We start from the raw sequence: 25056 nt of genomic DNA, 5'->3' as shown, positions 1-25056 counted from the left end.
TTACTCAGAGATTGATATTCAGGGAAAGTGACAGGTTTTTAACGCAAATAATCGCGAGTTTGTTTGTTTTGAGTTTTAAAATCTTCACGAGAAAGGCGCGACTAGCACACACACTAGGTACCTAAACTTATATTTTTTCACCTCCAAATTGGCATGAAAGCTATTGGTATACCTACATAATGTAAAGTAATTATAGTCATACCTTCATATTAGGCTTCGACGGTGGACTCATTAAAATTTCAAAGCAATTGTATTTTATTGTTCGATTTCACGACAAACCGGACGATGACAACTTAGATGATTTCAAGGAAAGCAACCGCCATTAAATCCAACCACAACATATATTATTGCAATTATGGTATTATCTTTTATCCATAAATTGCAGATAATTATGCAAGCATGCACCGATCAATATTTATTAATCAATTATCTACTGTTGATTTGATTGCCTACTTCGACTTTTAAATGATATACATATTTCTTCCTGTTTATAACAATGTTTGTTTGAACTTAGATTACTTAATGACCTAAAGGTAAGAACCACAAAGCTAGGTTATTTTAACAATCATGAAAATAAAACTAAGTATTCAATTCTATTACTAAAGTTAGCTGCCTCTCTCTCATCTTTGCGTGTTCCAGGTTATACTGTAATAGTTTTGGGACCACGTTTCGCCCTTTAATTTAGTTGACATGTCTATGGAAATGCGAAGTTCTTTGGAAATGAGCTTAAAAAAACTCAAAGTAAACTCCACTTAGTGTTCACAACATGTTTCGCCAATTTAACAAACACTTTTTTTTTAATTATCAAAGAAATCTGTCGGAAAGGACCTGCAATATCTCAGCAGCATATCTCATCATATCGACCCATGTTTTCCTGCAAGTCAAACCTAGATTGATCTGAGACAGAGAGGTAGGTAATCAAAAGAAGACAATATTAGAAAAATTCCAAATTTCGAATACGTATCCAGTTAAAAGTATCGATTATTCTATTCAGTGCGCTCGAGTTCAACTCGATAAGCTGAGAGGAAATTGCCATCGGCTAATTGCACAATTAGGACATTACCGAGTTAATTTGGAGTGAAACCGTATGCCGCCCCGGGCTCACCCCCCACCCCACCCCCACTCCCCTCTATTCTAATGCTAACTAACACAAATCTACAATTTATAACGCATTGTTGCTTTTGATGTGTCGGGTAATTTAGTCGAATTTTATGATAATGAGTGGTTCTCTGCAATTGCTTTAAAGTTGATGACATATTTTTTAAAAGAAATAAAGAGATTTTTGAAAGTCTATTTATTAAGTTACGTTTAGAATAGAAACCCTCCATATTTTTCCCATGAATGTGAAATAATTCCGATTTTTCTTGTAAGTGACGAGCTAGCAATTTAACCTGTCTCTATTTAAACATTAATTCCATCTTAAGCCAACCTTGGCCTTCAGTGTTATCAAAACGGTTGGCTCGGTTTACCCCGTAAGGAATAAAGACGTGATTGTATGTATTTATATGTGTAATATCAGTAAAGTTATGGGATTTATTAACCGGCAGGAATACGGCTGAAAGTGTTTAAGGAAGACGTGATTAGCCTGCATAATATGTTAATACAGGCTAATCACGTCATTACATTTTCTACTAAGTAGCTTGATTTTTACACTTCTTTCTTATTCGGAAATGTTTTACTTAGTTGACACCATTGAAAGCTTAATAGATTCAAAAAGTTTTTTCATGGATTTTACTACTATCATTACCTACCAGCCTAAGTCCCTATCTAGATCATTAATTATTAGTTCCAAGACTGCACTGCCGCGCCAACTGAACCTTATTAATTAATTTTAAACAAGTGGATATAAATAATCGTCCAATTACAAATAGTCAAATTACAATATAATTTGCGACGCCTCGCTGTAATAGTAATTACTGCCAGCATTACCCGTTGTGTTGTGAGGTTAATTCCGGCTGGCTCGCCATTTGACACCAGAGGGGACCATCGATCGATTCCTTGGACATTCTCCTTTGGATTATTAATGATCGATATGAAGAGGGTTCATCGCATTTTCTAGAGTTTCATTCATTATCTATTTAGATATTACCATTATTCACCGCACTATGTCGGAACATAAATTTATTTAATGTGGGCTTGAGAATTAAATTCTATTAAAAAGAACACTTGCATAAAGCATACCAGATTCGTATTTATTTACTTATTTTCTGCTTGGGTGCAAAAAGTTGGGTAAACCTAAGCTTATTCTTACCTATTTGTAATAAGTAGTGTTGTTCTTGTTCATTTTAACACCAGCATTCTGTCTTAAGTGTTATCATATATACTAGGCAATATGCACATTTAGCTATTAATATACAAGCTACAGTAAATAAGTAGTAGTAATAACACTACTTTTCATAACGTTTTCCTAAATTAATGATGTTCACACAAAAAAAAATTTGTTCTAGTCTTTGTTATATTGATACGAACTTAGAATTGATATCATCTAAACCTAGTTACCTACAATAAACATCAGCGATGTCGTAAGTATTATGTGGATTAAGTTAAAGATAATGATCCAAAGACATTATTTCCACATTAGGCGTGTAGACACACGCGAACGGTGGCCGCCGCCCGAGTGTGAAACCCCTGCTGATTACATGCTGTTTACAGGTTTATTTCTAGAACCAGAATTATCAAAAATAGATTTATTTTATGTTTTCTTTCCTGAAAACACATTATTTTATGATGGTCTTTATAAATAAAATAATAAAATTGGTATATGCCATGATGAAAGTGTAGTAGCATATATTAATATTTTCCAAAAATATAAATTTTCGTAGCTCTAAATTACAACAAATTAATTTTGATATTTTACACACACCTATCCCCTGGAAAATCCCAAGGTACCAAAGCGTCGAGGCTAAGGAACTTATATTAATTTATTAAATATGCAATTTGGACGCTGACAACCGAAAAACACGAAATAATTTGATATTGACTTTAATTCTTTAAATTTATAAATGAGGGGTGGCGGTTTGGCTCCTTGGCGAGGTGAGGCGTGAAACCGCGCCAGTTAGCTGTGGTCATTAGTCCGCTCCACGCCACATGGTACGGCTCCAATTGAGCCGAAACAAATTATTTATTTAAATGGAAACTACCGCTGGTGACCCGACGCGACGGCAACACCCGACGCGCATGTGCGTTTAATATGACCGGCATATGCGCTGCTTTAAGTAAAAAAAAATAACTGCTGTTAGTGATCTATTGATCCATTTTCTATGAAAATTTAAAACAAAACTGCTTTGACACTTATTTTTAATACTCATAAATTTTTACTTAAACAAGATACAGGAATTGAAAGATAAATCGAAAACCTAAAACGACTCGACAAATACTTGACTAAGAACTAATGGGGTTTTTTTACATTATTTACTCTAAGCGCAAAAGCATCGGTTAGCTAAGCAATTGAATGCAAATGTAGATATCTACCTAAATAAAAATTTAATTTAGACAACATTAATTTCGAAGCGTTACAATTTGATTTTATGTATCGATTAGATGTGAATCTCTAATGAGGCTATTTCTAAGCCTCGTCGGCTGTAATGTGAGAGTTTAAATTTGATAAGCCGATGAAATTGTGTGGTAATGTGTCGGACATGGTCGCGGGCGCCCACTCAGCCAGCCCGGGGCTCGCCGACTTCACTACACCAAAACACTATCGAATGAAAGTTGCAACCGACCGGAAAAAAAAGAACTACATCATAAACAACCACAAAGCATTTTAAGTAGGTAGCTTACAATAAAATGGAACCTATGAAGTTTTATATTTGAAGCAATATACAGATAAACACACTAATTATTCTGTATGGTTGTTTGGCTGAACTCTACCATTTAGAGTGACTCAAAATAAGCAGTTCATACGAGTGATATTTCTTTAGATCATTTAATGAAAGTAGTATTATAACCATTTGTCTGATATTACAAAGACAAAAAACGCTATCACATAAATTGCTTCTAACGTCGTTTGAAACGCCGATGGTATTATAGCGTCAAAATTCGTCAATCTTCATAAATAATCGCCCAATATTTTGCGTGACGGAATTTGCTCCAAAATGTTGAATTGACGGCCGACCTTCACCGGCTGGGACCAGATAATAGGAGCACCAATTTGAGAAACCAGTTTCCCAGTTCCACTCTCATAAAAAACAAGCGACGCTCGAATGGAAACAAGGGCCATCTCCGAAGCCTTTGTTCTGTCTCTTTGTAAAAGTATTCAGTGTATGCTACAGTACAAATTCTGAGGTTTTATCTTTTTGATGATAGGATTGGATGGTTAGATATAGGGAAGTTTTACTGATATTCAGGGTTTAATCGCCTTATAATATTCAGGGTATAAAAAAGTTATATGGTATTCTTTTAAAATTTAAGGATTTTTGGAGACTGTGCCTAAAAGGAATGTCTTGAATTATATTGAATGGATAACACAAAATAATGAGGGTCCAGGTTTCAAGTTTGCGTAGTGATTGCCAGTAATATGCAAAATAAGTGAATGGGGTTTCCTCTTACTTGCATATTTTGTTTTCTTTCGTTACGTTCTTGTTTACCATCAGGCGTCCGATCTACGGATCTACTAACACGTCCCAGTGTCACCGTTATAAATACACTAACAATTACTTTCTTTGCATCGACCACTCGATGACGACCAAAATCAATAGTGGCTGAGAGGGCAGCTGGAACAGTCCAAGAGAGAATACAATATGGCGATTCAAGCCTGAAATTGTCATATGAAAAGAGGCTAATTCTAAAATCTTATTTAACTATCAAATTGAATTATCTTTTTGAAATAAATGTTTCGCGGTTCAGTTCAAGGTCATAAACACACTAGTGTAGAACTGTGCGCAGACTCCATTCGAGGTTGCGCCCGCGCTTGCGTGCCGCAGCCCATCGCCGTCGGCCGCGTCCCAGACCGACACTTCCAAGAATACGTCGTTAAACTCACGTATTTTTGGTAGCAGCTTAATGCCTGTAATTTCCACGGAAATTACAATAATTATCCCCATTTATACAATAGCAACAAACAAATAAAATCGACTCGCTCGCTGATGGATGCCCGGTTTTGCATTCTATGATTTCTGACAGTTTGAAACGTAAATTGCGAATCTGGCGCGCGTTTACTTATTTCATAGTAAGCAAATAAAAAGAAGTCTCGGTCTAAGAAACGTAATTCGTAATATATTTAATTAATTGTGACAAAGGAGAAACATGAGATTGTTTTGTAGCCTATTTCATTTTTACTAAACATTTCTAGAAAGTTTTCATTAAATAATTTTGGGGTAGGGGGTTACATTTTTCCTTGCGTTTGTAGACATCTAACGGGCCTATTGATACTATTTCACTTCAGTGGCACATGTCAGCACAATGCATTGCGCAATTAGTTGACATTTCATCCGGTCCCCTCTGCGCTCCATTAGGTATAGCGTGGAAATGTTTTCAATGGCTGCTTTATAATTTTCTCCAACTTCTGTTTCACATTTTTTTACATTTAACTAATTGAACCGCGTAGGGTATTAATTGCTGAGAAAATTACCAACACACGGGCCCCCGGGGCCTTAACCACAAAGAGCCAACAACGGACCGCGCCGCGCCGTTGACTCATAAAAACGAACAATTATTATGCATACATGTATTTCTTCCAATTACACCCACCAGAGACTATCATTTCTACAATATTTCTTATTACTAACTGCGATCTTTGGAACGCATCGTGGCGGTTACGATTTATAATTGGCCATCTATTTCCCTTACACATTCTATAGCATAAAAATTCGACATCGTCAACATTGAACAATTTCAAAAATAAGATCTTATTTGTAACAATAGCAACAATTAGATAATAAAACGAAACACTGTAATTTGCCGTCACGATAAGAGGTGGCGCGGAACAATCGCAGATAGCGGGCGATTACAAGGCGCTGAGTGTTCGACGTCACGTATTTGGCGGCGGAAGAACAAAGCCGAGGCTCCGAACAATTGTGCGGGTACAAAAAGTCCCATAATTCAATTTGCATCCCGCTAGATGAATGTAATCGACGCAGACAAGAAGTGTACGGTTAAGGCCGCGGGCGCGCGGGCGTTGCCTGAGAAAACAGCTTTCGCCACTTTTCAACACTTCTCAGAATCGATTAGCATTATGTTTCTTTCCTCGATTTTTACTATTTAATGATCGTAATGCTGTATTCGCTCTCATTTTGTTATACTTATTAAGCATGTCGGCATATACTATTTTAAAAATCGTTCGGTATGGCGCAAGTAGGTATATGGGACTGGATTAAAATATCTACTTAGCCTTATAAACATATTTGTACGAGTATATTTGTATCTCAATGTAAGATCATGCCAACATTTCAAAACAGGCTGTATCGAGACAACTCATCGCGGGGTTGTGTATAAGGTGAAAAAAACAGTATCGGTTATGTATCGGATATCGCTGTACCGGCGTGGATGCGTGTCGACAGGCGCGAGGCGCGATTTCGGCTATGCGTGCCACAAAACAGAAACTTTGTATAAATAATACTTTGTAAAAATCTAAAAGAAAACTGAGGATACGAACGAATGATAGTATATAGATGAATAATAATAATAATCATCAAAAATAAACTTTCAATTGAATAATTCCAAAGTTCTCTTTTTCAGCTTTGTACAGTTTTTCAATATCTGGATTTGCATTTTTACATTGCACGCGGATCCCCACATGTTCACCAAATCAAGGTTACATAAGTGAATGCAATGCACCTTTGATACACATTTGTGTGACGAAAGCAACCTTAAGGTCCGAAAAGCGACGAATTTGTTTACTAACCTCGGTCTACACGGCCACGACCACTCTTCCAAGCATGTAGCAACTTAGAAGAAGACTATGCGTTCTGTCTGAACGCTCTTTAATTTGCGTCGGAGGTGACTGGCGCATTATTATGATAATGCGGGCGGTGTCGATGCTATCGCTATCCTCTCTACACAATTGAATTAGCATAGCTCGGTGTCCGCCGCGGCGGGCGGTCTGCCACGCGACCACCATCTTCGACCAAGTGGTGACTGGGAACTCTCCACCAACTTTTCTACAATTAGGCCTTATTATATTTTGTTGTATTTTCGGATGAACAGAGTACTTGTAACTGACATGTAAGTGAACTTTGAACTAGGATTGCCAGACTTTAAGGTGCAAAGCTGTTAATTCTTTTTAATAGATACTTTTGACGCGTGTTATGAGATACGAAGACGGAAATACTACATGGTTATATCCCAGATGAAAAGAAATATCCTAAAAAAAGTTACATGATGTAACCTCTTTAATTATATCATGAAATCCTATCTGAAACCGATAAACGATTTAATAGTTTGAGTTTACATTCTGATACCATTTTACCCACAATGCAACTCTATTACAATAATTTCATAATCAAAAGGCATTCAAATCTAGCAATTATATTGCAACTAATGAATCATACGGGCCATGTCGCAACATTTCTATTGGGCAATGCCAACAAAAGCTGTGTGCAACCGTTCGCAAATCGTCCTAACTGTTTCCCCACGTCCGCTAGTTCTCGACCACAAAGCACAAAAGATCCAACGTTCCCGGACGGTGCTCTGTGGTCTCGTCGAACCCTGAATGAACTGAATAACGACCACAACCACAGTCGATTTCAGAGCCGCTTGTCACCTGTCTGTATAAATGGGTTTATTGTGATAATAACTAAATTGTTTGACCAAAATTCTAAGATAGTTTTGGTGAAACAATTTTCGCACTATGAAAATTTGTTATAAGCTGTAATGTTTTTTTTTATATTATAGGTTATGGTAATAATATACAAAAATGTTCTTTGATGTTTATTTAACACTCAGTAGTGGTATTTCACCCAGATTCTTATCATTTGGTAAAACATTCTAGACATTAGCAACTATTACAAGTACATGAGTAAAGCCCGAGTTCGCATGAATCTATAATATTATACTTATATATTTAAACCAAAGTATGTATGTAATGAGATAATAGCCACGTGCATATGATGGGCTTTTATGTATATTAAATAAAGCTCTGTATTTTCTTATCATCAGTTCACCAATTGTTATTCTGTAGCGACCACAACTGCAACTGTCAGCACGTTTCTAATAGTTGCTACTGAGATAGTTTTAAATACAAATTTTACATATATATATATATATATATATGTAAAATGAAAAAAAATAATAATATTTAGTTTATTTAAAACTATCTCAGTAGTCATATATATATCACGTCGGTAGACATAGCCAACAGTTTTGAAATGACTGAAAGGCTACGTTCAGTTCTACGGAGATTTAAATAGTGAAAGTTTGCTAACACTAACAGGAAGAATCCCACGTTTTCCCTTGATTGACTCCATTTTTACTTACAACTTTAGAAATCAACGACAGTTGCATGACGATAATGACCAATGAAGCAAATTACATTACTATTATATAAAATTACTGTTTTAAAAGTTAACTCTCTGTAGTCATGGCTTAAATATTACTGGTAATAATTCTCAGCTGTTGACTTGAATATTCCGCTAAACATCAAGCAAAATAACCTTTCTCGAGTCTTCAACACAATTACCCTACAAAAATAGCTTTACCGTATATTATCGAAGTGTAATAAGTACTCTCTTCAAACGTCATCAAAACGCGAGGGTGACTCCTGAGACAGATCATCCGAATTCATGACAAGAGTGCGGAGTGCGTTTAATGGCCTCTACAAACAGAAACGGGTCCTCTGCGACAAATTGCAAACGGAAAATTTACACTTAAAAGCCGGATGTTTTTGCTAATAGTTGCAATTTCCTATTGCTTCCATAATAAACATAATGGGACGTGCGCACAGACTTTACAGTAATGCATTCGGATTTTATTTGTCCCTCTAACGATCGCAGTTCAATTGCGTAGCGTATGCGGTTTAACTATATAATAGTCCTACAATATATTATGCTGGAAGTGGATGAGTTGTTGCAACTGATTTAAGATTTCCTCTACTTAATTTCTTTGTTTGTTTTCCATTTTTCATTATCGATTAGAGATACGAATCTTCAAATTTAATCGGAAGCTTTTGTAAATTTATAATAAAATAGACATAGGTAATACTCGTAATGAAAATGTCTATTTCAATTTAAAATCTCTGTCAAATAAGTATAGTAATAGTAAAGTGCTTACTTTTGATCTTATGAATAATCAATACCAATGCCGATTTATCGACACCAAAAGCATTAATAGAAAATAAGTGACAGTCATTATAATGAAAGTTGTATCAAATCGTTATTTTGATAACCGATATATGGTGCTAGGCTGCGTGAATGGCGCTATCAGGCACTGCGGGGGGGCCGAGACTCCGCGGGGCGCCCACCGGGGGGCTCCACAAGTGCCCGGCGCCTTTTGTACGGCTGGTTAAGTGTTAAATTAATTGTTGCCCACACACCGCTATCTGTGACAGACGTCCAGTATCTCCTATCTTACAAGCTATTGTCATTTCTACCTTGTCATCGGCACCATTTCTAATGTTGATGGATTTGACTGACAAAGTGACAGTCGATTATTTTTGATTTAAATTTTTAAATATTAAAGAAGTGTGTGGATTTTATGATGGTGAAGCGGGAGTGATGATTCGGAGAGACCGCCACCAAAGGTTGGTTTTCGCCATGCTAGGTGTTATGCTTCGGGAACCGCGGCCCCGACGATGTTGTGTAGGAGGTTATACTGTATATATACTCCAATTCGTGAAATCATTGCTTGCGCGATTTAGACTCTTCGCTGTTATTGATAGCGTCGCGTGATTGACGTGATTTAAGACCTTGTTGTACTCATATTATGCAAATAAAAGTTTGAATTTGAATTTGACTTGAGGCGTAGAGAGATGTCGCCACAATGGTTTATTTATAGTTGATCGCATAGGTAGTGGTGAGAAGACATTGTTCAAAAGCGGGATATTGAAGCATATAAATAACAAATGTAAACATAATCAGGATCATGCTACAAGGAGATCAATTTAATTACAATACAAACAGAGAATCGTCAACGGTATACAAGACAAACACCACGAAATTCAGGCGGCTCTGCTAACTAAAGAGCCTAAGAACTTTTTAATTTGTCAATAGGTCTTAATTTCTACCTCTTAGATTTATTTATAGCAACCGTTGATTAGCAATCATTTATTGATAAAAACACTTGTAACGTTAATAAAACAATAGAGAATAAAACATTGTTCCGTGAATCTATACACCGTTGCAATCTGATCCCACGTTTTCATAATGATGGTACCTAGTTTCATTCTACACAATTGTGTCAATAAATCGATACCAAGCTTATAAAGTGGTGATTCGCTACCAATATTTCTAAAGGGATCACTCATCTGCTACTACAACGAGCATTATATAGCACTCAAGTTGACAATAGAACAAAAGAGTCGCTTCTTATAACTTTTTATTGGGGGCATTAATTAGTGGTGCAGCACCTTCTAAAATAACCTTCTCCGTTGTCGGGCCGTCACTTATAGACGGGGCCCGATGACGGCGGCGCGGGCGCTGACGGCCGGCGGCGGCGCCTCTGCCCCGGTGACTTGCAACTCCGCTTCATTACGTGCTTCCAACCCGCGCTTCGCTCTCCACACTAACAAGCCGAGCTAATGCAATGATTTGCAAAATCCCTGCCCATCATCGACTTCTATCCTATTTTCAATAATGACCTCTTTGTCGTACGCCCAAGATGCATCTTATCTCTCATCTCATCGATATTCCGGGAGCCGATTAGAATGATTCCGATGACATTAATGACTCGAAAATCGAGGATATTTTTATCTATCGAGGGATTGTGGAGCCTCAGTCAATGGTGCCGACATGGTCTGCATTACGCGGCGGTATCAACAAAGGACGGTACAAAGCGGGATCTTTGACGGTAATGCAGTAATCATCGATGGTGACTCTTGAGGTGCCGACAGGTTTTGTGGTGGTGTTGTGCCTTGGATTATTTGTTTGGTTAGAGAAGCGCGATTAATTTTATCAAGGAGTTTAATAAAATATTAAAAATGTTTTGGCAATTTTGAGTGGATACATACATACGATATTACTTCATTTACTTGAAAGATTGACATTTATTGACTAAGAAAATATATATACCTGTCTAAGTTTCGTACTCAACAAAATTTTTGGACGAAAATGCACAGGTCGAATGTACATATATACAACTATTTTCACGTAGACCATATTATTAACTAAATGATATTATAACTGCCTGTCAGTGCTAGATGTAGCACCTGAAGTAATAAAATGCAGGAGCTGGACCTGAAGTAATAAAGCTAACGTCTGTTTGTTAAGCGTTTTCCTATCATTGCTTGAAACATATGATGTCCTAGTAAATGAGAAGTTGCTTTACCTAAATACATATCTCATTACAGACAAACAGATTTATTCATACGCACCCGTACGGCCACGTAACGACTTCTGGCATTTAATATAGACATACATATTAATGAAAACAAGTACAACAGTTACATATTCAATTATGCGATCGTTGTGTGTTTTATATGTAGGTACTTTCTCATGTGTTGTTGGTGTATGCGTACTAAAGAGTACCTACTCGTAAATTAGAGCTCTGGAATGTCGTTCTGTTTAAATTTAAAAAATACAGGTATCTTTTAATGCAAATAATTGAATTAAACCAAAATTAGATCTAAATATAAAAACTCACCAAAGTTTTTAAAACCCTATATTGTACTTATTTTCTGAAAAATTTATGGTTGAAGTATTCAGAGCATAAGGGATCCTAATTAATAATCATATTTTTCTCTCTTATTTATTTGTCCCAAATATGCAAAGAATTAAGCACTCACTCTACTGGAGAGAAAACCGCCGTATTTACTATTCGTACAGTCGTCGAGAAAACACGCAATGTCTAATTATCGGCTCTCATTTGGCTCGGCATTAACATCTTTAACTAGCAGTAAAAGTATGGCAAAGGGTATTTGTGGTTACGGCAGGAAACCGCGGCGACCCAACCTAGCTGTTTTTGCACTATTGATGCTCTGAGAATATGTTAACTGCTTTTAACCTGTTTTGCCTACTATTGCACAGTGTAAAAAATATCAATGTACAATTTTTAACATCTGCTCGTTATGTAGCGTGAATATTTATAATGTAGTAGTTTGCATAAATGCTCTGTTATAAATACTGCAATCAACTGTAAAATCGTGTAGGCGAACAGTGTCAGTTTAGCACTAGGATATTAACTACGAGTAATTAGTTAGCAGAGGCTACTTAAAAGATATAAATAGTATGATAAATTAATGACTTGTTCTAATTTACAAATTGTTTGAAGCTCGAGTGGAAATTTTATTAAGGTACCTATTATTTTTTATCTCACATGAAATGAACTAAGATAGTACAGGAACCGATTAATACTCGTAAGTCGAGTCAATAGTTTGTAGTCACGAAACAACAAAGTATTGAGATAACTTATGACGTAGTTGCAGCAAAATACTTTAAACTTAGGTTATATGCGGTTAGGTCTGTCTATTATCGAGCTTGTATGGTCTGATTTTGGAGATGACTCTGTACCAAACGTCAATTCATTCGCTTGTTGACCAAATCGTTCCTTGTCAATTAATTTTCTTATATAAGTATAGAATCGTTAAGAATAAAAAATAAAATTGTATATATGATCTGATCCGAAAAGAAAATTAATTGTCGATATATTGGTCAAGCCTTTAACAAATGGCAATTGTTTATTATCAACAACATGTAAGATTATAAGATCATAACACACACATGTTCTTAATTAATTTAAAAAAAAGTCAGTGTCATTAAAAGGGAATTTCTTCATTTTTCATCATCTTAGATGGAACGAAGTCGAATTAAGAAGAAAGAAGAAGAATTAACTGCAAATAAGTACTCAAATAATCTTTATTTAACCATTAATGAACCCTGAAATTCCACTTATTCAAAGCGAGCAATAAAAAGGCGACAAATAAATCGCCGGCGACACATGCAGTGACAGATTTGCACATAATTGAAGACTGTTTTTGTCTAAAGGAGCGACGCCGAGAGACGAGCATTGTTAAATTTGTCGCCACTTGTCAGAACAGCTGGCGACTGACAAACACTAAAATAACTGAAGCTCAGATAGAAAAAAAAACATAGAACAGATACTTTTGATGAGATAAGTTTAAGAAACATCAACACTTAGGTATATAATCATAATATAATTTTCTTGTGTTTATCAGTCTCGATGTTTTCTGTGTACTATCGACTAAACGGAGACCTTTACCCCTTAAAGTTGAAGTTTGTGTGCAGTGACCGATGGTTGCTTATGTATAGTACCAACGAATAGAAATGCAAACAGATCATTGTTTACAATAGTCTTAAGAACCAGTAAACTAGTATAATGCAATTTATGCCTTAATTTCATAAGCAACATGGTTAAAATTTTGTGGCACGTGTTAGCAAAAATCTCACAACAAAAAAAGGTCCAGTCTCTAGGTGGTATTGTTTGTTTATGTATACCTTAAAAAAAATTCAGTCAAGTTGGAGTTTTTTTTTTTCAAGGAAAGAATTCCGTACAACCTATTAAAAAAAATTTAAAATGTTTTTATATTAAATTGCATAATAATGTCAAAAATGCTGGCAATTACATGATTATAATTTAATATAATAGTTGAAAATTATTGTGATATTTTTGCTTTTCTATAGCTACCGTAATTAGAGCTATATGACGATATGATTTATATTTTTAATTAAATTTATTCGATTGAAATTTTACTCATTCAAACTTCATCTATAATAATATTTTCTATTAAAACTCAAAGCAAAAATATTGTAGAACCCTAAAATCAATGTCCAGATGTTCTTAAAGTGAGAGTTTTTGCTTTATTGCAAGTTTGAGTGACCGGATGAAACGTTTTTTGTTCAGGAACTTTTTATAAAAAATCATTTCATAAATTGTCCATCGTTTTATTTCTGAAATAGGAGTAATGTCGACCTCGAAATGTGTCATATAATTTCGTGTTTATATAGTTACACATTATTTATTAGCCGGCATGGTTCATGGTAAAGATTCTGTTGCGTAAAGCAAAATTTACTATAAACATTTTCTAAGAGCAAGCTCTTATTACGAGTGTCATTTCAAAACGAAGATGTTCTGGTGGTGAGTAAATTAATAACAATATTTACATGTTTTATCAATTATGTATTCATTCAGAATTGAATAAACTCATGTATTATATATCATTTTAGGTTTCGAAAGTATTGCCATTGTGGTGGAGCAACGTCCTTGGTGTCAATGGAAGCTACTCCTGCGGCGATGGAAGAGTCCTTATCGTCGGGCAGATCGATGCAGGCTCTTCCACCTTCATCGACCTGCTCTACTATAAGTAACAGAACGCCGTCCACGCCGCCAATGCTGTATGGGAGCCAGGAAGCTAGCTTTTGCCCGCGACTTCGTTCGCCGTAAAAGTTAACTAAGAAAGCTGGCCCCCATATTGCCCGTGTATTTTTTGTTTGAAATAACAGTTTCTATTTCATTGCAGTTGTCGGACACTCTTCCGCAAGTCCCCCAGACATAAAAAATGCTACCTGCCTACTGCGTTGCATTTCTTTATTTTTAAATTATTAAGAAATACAATTATTTAAAAAAAAATATTTTGTATTTTGTTTATTCCGTAGAGAATTTAGACGATATTACTTATTTTTTAAATTTAACATCTTTAAATGTTTTTGTAAAAGATACGAGTAGTAAATTTTTTCATCAAATTCAATAAATACAGTAAGTTTATTAGCTTATCTCTTAGTAGTCTTTTACGAAGTCCAGGGAAAAGCGAGGAAGTGGTCCTATTCTAAAGTGCTGTGAATCACACAGCACAAAACGTATTCAGTATAAAATAAAACAAAAAAAAAATAGAAGCTTATTGTGTCTTTGCATTTTTCTTTTAACAAATTAATAAATATAGATTTAGACGGGTCACAATAGCCGGTTTCTTTGATTGGTCATCCATCATACATATATCTATATATCCAAAAGTGAGTGGTCTGGTTCTTTAATGTTAAGTTTGGAGTCGAGGTGAAAAAAAAATTATTCAGGCAGTGAAACTAGCATGAATAAAAAAAAAAAGGGGTTAACTAGTTTAAATTGATAAACAGTTAACAAAAAGGTTAAGTATATATATGAATATTAGAAACTATTTATTGATAAAAAAAAACTTCATTATTTTATTGGTAAAAATTTTTTATTAATATAATATTGCTAATAATATTTTATAGACCTAATTTTATTCGGTATTATGGTTCGGCTTCGGTGCCGATTGAGACGGTTGCTTAGTTAAAGGTCATAAAAAATGTTGACGCGTGATTTTCCATAATCAATTAAATTTGTTGTAAAATTTAGGTATTTACCTAAGCGTAAGCTTATATATAATCTTTCTTAAGAATACAATTATTTTAATATTCTAAGGACAATGGCGGCGTTAAATTCATATTATGTTGATGAAACGTATCAGATGAATATGAGTGTGTTTGTATTGTGCGAACTATTTAAAAGCCGGCATTGTTCACAGTAAAGAAATTGTTGTCGTGGCTGAAATTTAACTATAAACAATTTAAGGCACTTTTGGCCTTTGACCATGAGGGCTTTCAGTTGGAAATAAGAATCGGTACGAAGATGTTTCGCTGGTAAGTTTTAAAATTAAATCAATAAAAATCTTATAAAACTACTTATATATTTACTTTTTAAATCAATTATCACAAAAAAATTATCACTAAAAATATATATTTTAATTTTAGGGTGCTACAATTTTGCGGATGCGGATGCGGTGGAGACACGACGACTTCGGTGCAAGTCACCGCCGTGGCGTCTGCTGCACCGACAATGGTGGACACACGACCCACTCCACCTATATCACGGAGTGGGTCGGCTGAAGTCCAACAGACGCCAACACCGTCCTGCTCGACGGTGAGCAGCAGGACGCCGCCCACGCCGCCCACCCCGCCCAAACTTCGCTGGAGCCTAGAGGCTTCATTGGCTTTATCTGATATCAACGAATACGTTGAAATGAAGCCCGTGAAGCCTAGAGGCAAAGACGGGGTGCCGGTAGGGTGTAAATGCGAAATCTGTAGAGGAGAAAATTAAAGGTCAGTTTTTTTTTTTATTAAACTAAATTGTTTGAATAACTTTCTGGTTTCCGGCACTTTAGAATAGAACAACACTCCATATATTTCCCGTGGATGTCTTAAAGGCGACTAGGGGAAAGCTTACCAAATTAGGGATTCTTCTTGTTGGTGACGGGCTAGCAACCTGTTACTATTTGAATCTCAATGTCATCATAAAGCCATACAGCTGAACGTGGCCTTATTATTTTGTTGGCTCTGTCTACCCCGCAAACGATATAGACGTGACTGTATGAATGTTAAGTAAAGTGTTTGAATTTGCAAAGAAGATTTAAATATATCTCGATAAACGACTGATCAGATGTGTTTCTTTTTTATTTTTTGAACTTGCAGTGATTAATTTGTTTGCTATACTACTATAAAACAAATGCCATCGTGATTATAGTCAAACAATTTGTTTTCCATAAAGAGAGGGCATACATATCATATTCTCTAGCAGGGTAGACAAAGCCAACTGTCTTGAAACGAAGTTAAAAATCTTTCCCTTAGTCGCATATAGTAGTGTTAATAAAAGTAGATATTTAATTTATAGTAGTAATATAAATTCTATATATATATATAATATAAAGTAATAAAAAATCAACTTACCACATAAATATGCAACAGTTGCTGGGCACGAGCGGTTTATAAATGCACAATGTGCACTCTCTGCACCAAATGTCTCCATTCATAAACTCTAATATGTCGCCGTTTCGGTCCATATTCACAATTAAATGTCCTATTGCTGGAGCCACTGATGGCCGGTTACCACACACACAATAAGTTTGTCGGACCCAGTGTGTGGGTCCTATCCAGGGCCACAGAGCTTCATTAGTAATTAATTTAAAAAGTTCGTCGAAACTTATTTGCCTAGACACGTCAATAAGGAACACCATTTTCAACACCGTCACACGTATAACTGAAGGCTAGTCTTATTTTTCTGGAGAACTTTTTATTCTGGAGTACCTAATAAATAATAAGTCCGTACTTGAGTGTGAGAGTTAAATTATCGCTCTTAATGCTTTTTTTAAGAATTAATGTGACACATTTCAAGTGTTACAAACTGCCATGGCAAAGTTGCGAGAGTTCCTGAGGATAGTCTAAGATCCGACTGTAGGGACCGTCACCGAGCTGGTCAATCATGCTCGTAATTAACCAGTGAAGTGCAAGTTACTACTACTAATATCAATTTATTATTATTTATTTATATTTGTCTACCCAAGAGTTGTTGATATTTATAAAATAGTCATCCTAATGTGTGCGTATTTTATAAACTTCATACTGCCATACTTTCAAATTGTAATAAAAAATATATAAATTGATTAGGGTAATAAAAAAATTTTCGTTAATTAAATTACTTTTCATCCATTAGCCAGTTCTGTGAAGATAAGTATGTCCACATTGGGATTCCATACTAAAAAAATTATAAGTGTTCCATACATTGAATACATATGATCTAAGTTTGCGGCTAATAAAACCGTAAGGTTTCAGTTTTCTTATCATACTGAGAAGTGACTTTACGAAATTACCTATCTAAAGGTGATTTCGAACCTCAAAAAGTAAAAAAAGGGATAAAACATTAGAGATGACCTAATAATTTTCCTTTCATTACAGCCCACACCTGTCTGCCAAGCCGCAAGTCAAGCCAAGCCCAGTATTTAAGAGTTAGTTTTAAGACATGTTTATAATTATAAAATTAAAAAATTAGTACTTAGCATTAAATAATTGACACTGAAACTTTGTTTTTTCCTTTACATTTGATTTGACTTGGGATTCTTCTTATAGGCAATGGGCTAGCAACCTGTCACTATTTGAATTCCAATTCTATCATTAAGCCTAACTTATGCTGAAAGTGGCCTATTAGTCTTTAAAGACTGCTGGCTCTGTCTACCCCACCAGGGTCATAGACGTTAATAACGAACTTAAATTACGCGGGCGGCGCCTCTAAATAATAGCATATGTCAGCTGTTGGCTTCAAAGCACCGGGTGCTCCAAAAAGTGAAAGAGCGGTCTTTTACGCTTTCATTGAAAAAAATATGGCTGAGTTTTTATAGGAGTCTGCTTGCATGCCGCAGTCTGGGAATAGAATCTTTTGATCCCTTATACCTTTTGTAATAGTGATCCTAAACTTTGGACGGCAAATAGTTGTAAAACAATAAAAGTAGCTATTTCGCGGGATGATTCGGATGTTAGAAAAAAGAATTAGCATGTTGAAGTCATTAATTTATTATACAGTATGAATAAAATGTCTAAAAAACATTGGCTATCTATAGGAATCAAAACATCGTGTAAAAATAAAAACTAATAAAACTACAATTTATGAACAATATTATAAAGAAATATTTAATTATTATAAACATATAAAAAGATCAACTTTCAAATACGCAACTTATAAACTTATGTGTGTTGTGTGTTATGTTAACTGAGTTATTTAAACTACAAACTGAATAATATTATTTAGTTTGGAACTATAATATTATAATAACAATATATAATAACAGGCGTTATTGACCCAAAACGAAACATGAAAAAATAGCTCCGTATCCAACTCCAAAATTGGCATCATAAAACACAAAATTTCGTTTACAAGTTTTGCTTCAGAAGTAAGTTTTTTGGATTTTTATTAGCAAGTTGTTCGCAGATGTGGACCACCCCGGGTCCAATTTATTTTTATAACAAAACGTCGTCGTTTGACCAATGATGTAATATTAATAATGATGTGGATGTGTGACCTGCGAATAAGTAGGTAATTTATAAATTATATATATCAAGTTCCGTGTGGTTAGCTGCACTTTAGAATACCATCCTCTTCTCATGGATGTTAGAAAAGGCGAATGTTATTCAAATAGTGCAGGTTTTACCATTACGGTTACGGAGGTCAGACGGGAGTCGCTTCGTGTTGAAACCGGATTTACTACAAATAGGAACATGGTCAAGAGGCGCACCAGGGTCTCCTTTCCAGAGAGGTGCTGATGTAACCAGTATTAACGCCAGAAAGAAAAATATTAAAAAATTATTTGAATGGGGATATTTAAAGTAATTAATTGTTATCAACAACCCATTAAATTCAATAGAAAAGGGAAAAGGGTTGCTTGTAAAATTTCTCACGAAAAGATCTATCAATGTAGAAAATATGAATCCTATGATTATTAAACCATACTTTATATCAACTTCTTAAATGAAAAGAAATTAAAAAAATTATACAAAATTAAATTTACATACCCAATAACAATTTAACAACAATCGTGTGGCTGGAACGGCACATAAATGCATACTCCGCAATAGGAACACCAAACATTTTGATGATAAAAATATATAATATCACTAGTATGATTCATGTTTAATATTATATGTTCTTCATTTGGGTCGCAAGTCGGCGTATGAGCCCCGCACCAGCAGCGATGAGCGCGCACCCAATGTGTGGCTTCGAGCCACGGCCACTCTACATCATTATTATATAGTAAGAAGATGTCCCCTCGTTCTAGGGGTAAACTAATATCTATTACAACGACCATTTTATTTTTAAGCTAATGAGTCTTAACGGTGACTGAAGGTGTGGTGAAATAGTTAATGGTAAAAATTATACAAACCCAAGAAACCCTTAAGAAAAAGATTGATTGCCAAGCGATAAGTGTGACAAAACACAGGGTTGAACGTAAAAATTAGTTTTCAAACAATAAGGACCAATCCTTCTTTATTTCTACAATAAATAAGATGTCTTAATTTTTAAATTAAATATACTTATCTAGTTAAAATAAATCATGTATAGGACCATTAAGACAAAAAAAATCATATGGCATGCGAGCTATAATATGCTGGAAAAAGTATGCCAGAATGTTATTAGTAGTTTAACAAACACCTTTACTCTTTGCGCCATTTTTTAAAATTTTATTGTAAAACTGCAAAATAAAAATTGATAACCCTGGATTTACATCTTAAATCATGTCCCATTAATTACCTTCTCAAGTTAAAAAAAAATTAAGTCAAGAGGATAGTAAGAGTGTTTCACGTGTGAGCAAGCATCATTTCTCTGTTACTCGCGCACCTATTAATACCAAAAAGTTATAATGGTTATCAAATTAGATGTTGACAAAAGGTTACGTCGTGAAGACTTTGAACTGATTTTAGACAGTGATGGTGTTGTGGTTTGGCCATGGGACGGGCTGACCCATTTTAAAAAAATTGACTCTTGTAATTTTTGTGACCGTTTGCCAACCACACAGGGTGATGAGCATTTTGCTGTCAATTTAAATGAGAACGAGAACATTTCAGCAATAATTAATAATAATATTAATTGGTGTAGATGTGGCTACATGATTTATGACCACTACCCGTCCGATGAGTGTGAATTGTGCAACCCACCGCTTTAAGTAAGTAGCTTATTATTTTACCTTTACTAATATGTATTTACAAAATTTCTAATGGGTAAATTAAAAAAATAATTGAATAACATGTAAAGGTCATCGAAGCATCAAAGTTACTCGAAAGCCACGTTTAGCTGGATGGGAACCAGATGCTGTTATAAGTCCGTGCCAATGCATGGCTTTAAAAAAAATGTGAAAGGTTGCTAGCCGTTTGACAATTGGACAAACCCCGAGTTTAATTTTACCTTAAATTCACTTTGACGATCTAGCTGGAGTAAAAATAACTGGCACACACTAGTTTTTGAGGATTCAATCAAATGTGTTGCGGTGGACTCTAGCCATTTCTTTATTTTCAGGAAATATAATTTCTCCATATGCGTGGATAGTGGTTGATGGGACGACTACGTCGAAGCACTATAAATGGTAATATTTTATATTTTTTGCTTATTCTACTCGTATGAGTACTGTTTCACAAAATATTAGGTGATAGTTTCAAGATTAGGCGATCTTACGCACTTGTTCCCTAATATTATAGAAATTCGATAATAATAATTGAGTAAGAAAACCATGGTTATATATATTAAAACTAACTTAAATTTAAGTATAACTCATTGATTAATTGCTAGATTATGCACGTATAAAGATTTATTCATAAGTTAACAAAAAACATTTAAGATGTTTTTCAACCAAAACATCTGTTTACACGCTTTATGTTTTGTTACAGGCACGTGCACATTTACCGTTCACACCACCACTCCCACCACGGGGAGTTATTACTTCAAGAAAGCCCCTGATACGGGGCATGTGACCAAATCACAAAAAGGAACAATAGCTAAACAATAAAACTTAAACAAAATTCCAATGTATTCCTTTATTTAGAAAGTATATTTTAGTTACATAGAAATAAAAGAAAGCTTACCAAAATGTGAATTTTACTTAAGACATCGTCATCTACAAATCTTACATATACTACTTAATAATATTATGAAAAAAATGACAGTTTTACTTTTACTCATAAAATGTCGCAAAGAAAGCTTTTATTACATTTTATTAAGAATAAATTTTACATATTTAAACATTTATAAAAAGTATTAAAAAATGAGGTATGAATAAGCTCAATCAAAGCTGTAATGCTCGAATTTCGATACACTAACATAAATTAAAACCTTTTTCATAATACAAAAACTAAAAATAAAAATTTTCTATTTATATATGGTATTAAAATGAAAACAAAAATATTTAATAAACAAAAATATAACAAAAATATTATAAATAAAATTAGAACACCTAATAAGACTAAGGCAAAACTAAGAAAATATTAATAAATATCAGACAAAGTATATTATATATACTATATATTATATATACTTTGTGTGAAATTTATTAATATTTTGTCATGTTCCCGCCATTTCTTATTACTTCGTCACATCGACTTCGCATCGAGGATACCAGTGCCTCACAAACATTCGTGCCCCGAAGTGACTCCCATACTTCATAAACATGTGTGACGAGTGCCTCTTTGACCCTTTCCCCTCTGTGATCCCAATCTCGTACCATCCTGGCCCATAAATTCTCAATAGGATTGAGATCTGGAGACCGAGAGGGCCATGGCAACACCCGAAGCTGCGGTTGTTGCTGAATCCATTGTTGCACTAAGCGAGACTTGTGTATCGGACAGTTGTCCTGCACGAAAACAATTTCCGGCACTTCTTCCTCCGGATACACGAGTCTCACAGTCGGCAACATGGTCTCTTGCAACACCTCCAGATAATTTATTGCCGTAGCCCTCTCGGGCAAATATACTAATTCGCCTGGTCCAGCTGCACTCATCCAAGCCCACATATTTACGCAAACTCTGCCAGACTCAGAGTTAGGGATGACATTCCTGGGCTCGAATCTTGTATTGTCCGTACGCCATAAAAATTTTCGGCCGTGTTGACTGGATTTAAATGTCTTTTCGTCCGAAAAAATGGCATGCGACCAATCGAAGTCACGGTATTCTCGAGCGAAGTTTAACCTTGCTGCCTTATGGGCATCCGATAATAAAATTTTTTTCGCTGGTATCCGGTGGTGAATGCCTTCCCGGTGCAACGTATTGCGAACCGTTTGCCGAGAACATGAAAATTTCTCAGCAAAAACTCTCGTTGGTGTAAACGGATTTTCGGTATAAACGGTTCGCATTTCCGCAACACCTTCATCATTTATAAGCTTCGGCATAGGGCGACGGGTCTTGGTCAGAATGGAGCCCTCGGAGGCGTAGCGCCGAACCCATAATCGAACCGTTGGTTTCTATAAACAAAATAAACAAAAATTAACATCATCAGCTGTTAATTAGAGACAAATATTTTATCGTTGCGCCAAACAGGTCGCCATTGATAATTGACTATTACAATCTGCGCGGGAAGATAAGCGGTTGGCTTACGCTACTTTTCTTCGGTATCAAACCAAGACTGACTGAATGTAATTTATTTCCTTAGTCACTTTTACAACATCTCCAAAGAACGAACGCGAGATAGACGGCTTTTAAAATGCTGGGAATCACACGGCAAAATAAATAATTATATATAATAAAAAAATATGTTAAAACTTACCGAAATATTTAATTCTTCTGCTATTGCCGATATATTTTGGCATTCTTCCCACATTGCCACAATTCGGCTTCGCATCATCAATGAAATATTTTTATAGTCACTCATGTTGGTTTTGTTGTTGTCACTAGAAGAAACGATTACAACTGACCGAAAGCTGAGCTTTTACGCGTCAAGAAATGTGCCAAATGTTCTTTTGCGTTCACAGATGTTGTCCAGATGTCATTATATAAAAATTTGAAGTCGGTAATTGGTTGTCAAAGTTAGAGGCGTGTCTACTATGTATCTTTCCGGGCAAACGACTTTTTCGTGAAACTATAAAGGCTTCGCTGTGGTTGAGATAGTACAGGAACCGATTAATACTCGTAAGTCGAGTCAATAGTTTGTAGTCACGAAACAACAAAGTATTGAGATAACTTATGACGTAGTTGCAGCAAAATACTTTAAACTTAGGTTATATGCGGTTAGGTCTGTCTATTATCGAGCTTGTATGGTCTGATTTTGGAGATGACTCTGTACCAAACGTCAATTCATTCGCTTGTTGACCAAATCGTTCCTTGTCAATTAATTTTCTTATATAAGTATAGAATCGTTAAGAATAAAAAATAAAATTGTATATATGATCTGATCCGAAAAGAAAATTAATTGTCGATATATTGGTCAAGCCTTTAACAAATGGCAATTGTTTATTATCAACAACATGTAAGATTATAAGATCATAACACACACATGTTCTTAATTAATTTAAAAAAAAGTCAGTGTCATTAAAAGGGAATTTCTTCATTTTTCATCATCTTAGATGGAACGAAGTCGAATTAAGAAGAAAGAAGAAGAATTAACTGCAAATAAGTACTCAAATAATCTTTATTTAACCATTAATGAACCCTGAAATTCCACTTATTCAAAGCGAGCAATAAAAAGGCGACAAATAAATCGCCGGCGACACATGCAGTGACAGATTTGCACATAATTGAAGACTGTTTTTGTCTAAAGGAGCGACGCCGAGAGACGAGCATTGTTAAATTTGTCGCCACTTGTCAGAACAGCTGGCGACTGACAAACACTAAAATAACTGAAGCTCAGATAGAAAAAAAAACATAGAACAGATACTTTTGATGAGATAAGTTTAAGAAACATCAACACTTAGGTATATAATCATAATATAATTTTCTTGTGTTTATCAGTCTCGATGTTTTCTGTGTACATAAATTAGTAAATAAATAAATAAAATAATATTTTCCGGAATAAACAGACATATTTCCAATTTCCTGATCCTTGCATAAAACTTACTTCTTTTGCTTTATCTACTTAATAGCGATAAAGGTAAATCATTTAGTTGATTTGTTAGAAAGGTATGAAGGTGAATGAGTTCTTAATTTGGTACGTGAAACAATTCGCAAAATGAAGGTGAAAATTTTATATGATTAATTTGCAGTCCGGGCGAATGTCAAGTGAGTATAGAACTTTGATATATGAAACCTGCAACTTCCGGCCAAACTATTTTAGGTACCTAAGTAGTCTAGTTGTAATAAACAAGTCAAATGAATAAAACAATATAATTGATACTAATTACAAAAGTTATTTTTAGGTTTCTTGATGACACGCTCTGAAATCTCTTCATCGGCCATGTGTTAAATATTTTAATGGTTGGTAGAATGAGGAATGACGAAGTTTGAAGCAGTAAATATCATTACCGAGACAGCTTAATTTAAATACCTTTTGTCAATGAACGGGTTAAACATGACTGCGCGCGGCGATAAAAAAGAATTATGGCGGCTTCTGTCACCGACGACCTAACATTTTTTTGTCTAATTGCTTCATGTGACAAATATTTTAATTATAATAATTAAATGCAGCGAAACGAGAATGGAGATAGCGGATTAGCTGTATTTATCGCCTTCTCTATATTTACATAGAAAATTGATAAGC

At 35.0% G+C, this 25056-nt stretch overlaps 1 protein-coding gene across 2 annotated transcripts in view; it reads right to left on the bottom strand.

Moving 5' to 3' along the window:
* LOC106131888 (transcription factor Sp9) overlaps positions 1 to 25056 on the bottom strand; it is a 42926-nt gene that overhangs the window by 4090 nt on the left and 13780 nt on the right. The gene's annotated exons all lie outside the window — the stretch shown is intronic.

Source organism: Amyelois transitella, chromosome 5, assembly GCF_032362555.1.
Source record: "Amyelois transitella isolate CPQ chromosome 5, ilAmyTran1.1, whole genome shotgun sequence".
NCBI classification, from domain to species: domain Eukaryota; kingdom Metazoa; phylum Arthropoda; class Insecta; order Lepidoptera; family Pyralidae; genus Amyelois; species Amyelois transitella.
The sequence above is the reverse complement of the archived record's forward strand: the minus strand, read 5'-3'. Positions and strand labels throughout refer to the sequence as shown.